Here is a 1187-nt window from a genome sequence, read left to right on the forward strand (position 1 = left end):
AGTGGCCATTTCATGATTGATTCCTCTCTCCCTCTTTTCATCTCTCTTGGGAAACCTGGAAAACAGAACACCTTCCCACGGAAACTCCTCAGCGGCGCGCCAAGTTCTGGGCTTGCGCACTTCGCCGCGCACCGCGCCGCAGCGCAGGCGGCCCGTCAGCGGGTCTCCGAGCGCAAACCCGGCGCGGGTGGCTCGGCCTCTCGCGCGCGCCTGCGCGTGCTCCCCCCCACCCCCGGGGCCCCCTACCCTGCCGCAAGGGCGGTGTGACGTAATGCAACCTCAGCAGTCGGCAGCGATATAAAGCCGCGCGAGGGGGCGCGCCGCCCAGACGCAGAGTAGCTTGTGATTGGCTCTGGCTGTGGAACCTCGGAAACCCGAATGTGAGGACCTCACAGAGCCTCGGCTGCCGCCCCCCGCGGCAACCTAGAGCGCGGTTTTAGTCGGACTGGCGGCGGCTGGAGCGGCAGGAGCGGCGGCGGCGGCGGGGAAGGTGGGTCCACAGGAGAGCCTGGGGCGACTTTGTTCCGCCGCGCTCCGCGTCTCTGGGGGAGAGGCGGAGAAGCTCACATCCAGCGTACGGTGGAGGGCAGAAAGAACAATGGAAGTGGCGTCTAGTCAGTAAGCGTTCCCTCACCCTCGGGCGGGCAGCTTGTGTTTTTTGCCGAGCCGCGGGCTGGGGTTGGAGAAATTGAGGAAAATGAGTCTTTTCCCCTCAGCCCAGCTTCTTCCCGTGGGCCGGAGTCGCGGGGGTAGCGCCGTCGTTGGGGCCGTCGGTGGTTGAGCGTGACGGGAAAATGGCGGAAAACAAAACGTTGACGTGAATAATGCTGCAGCGTTCCTCTGGCAGCGCTCCCCGCTAGCCCCCTCCGTGTGCCTTCCCGCGCGCCCCCGCCGCGTCGAGCCCGTCCCTGCCGGCGCTGGCGGTCGCCTTCGGAGCGCAGGGGGGACGGCGGCGTTTGCGGGAAGCGGCGCCGAAGGGGGCTCTCAGGGAACAGGGCAGACGCGGTCTTAGCCAAGGTAGGGGGTGGGGACGGGGGTGGCTGTGTGCAGCGACTGTCGCCTGCACTAAACACCACCATTTTAGCTCCCAGCAGTCTCCCGCGTAGCGGGACGGAGCAAGTCGGAGGCGGCTGAGGGGCCGGGCGGCTCGGCGGGGCTCGGCGGGGCTCGGCGGGGCTCGGCGGGGC

General features: G+C 67.7%; 1 protein-coding gene across 9 annotated transcripts in view; it reads left to right on the forward strand.

Moving 5' to 3' along the window:
• Positions 1-259: 259 nt before the first annotated feature.
• The window catches only part of Znf711 (zinc finger protein 711), a 26495-nt gene continuing 25567 nt past the window's right edge, over positions 260-1187 (forward strand). For 6 of the 9 annotated variants that reach the window (XM_013507530.1, XM_013507527.1, XM_013507534.1 and 3 more), the window contains exon 1: positions 261-490. The gene's annotated coding sequence lies outside the window, so the exon portion shown is untranslated. Of the gene's footprint in view, positions 619-1187 lie in introns of all 9 variants that reach the window. The other 3 variants (XM_013507532.1, XM_013507528.1, XM_013507531.1) reach the window with 3 other exon arrangements.

Source organism: Chinchilla lanigera, unplaced genomic scaffold (genome assembly GCF_000276665.1).
Source record: "Chinchilla lanigera isolate Chin_1 unplaced genomic scaffold, ChiLan1.0 scaffold00128, whole genome shotgun sequence".
NCBI classification, from domain to species: Eukaryota; Metazoa; Chordata; class Mammalia; order Rodentia; family Chinchillidae; genus Chinchilla; species Chinchilla lanigera.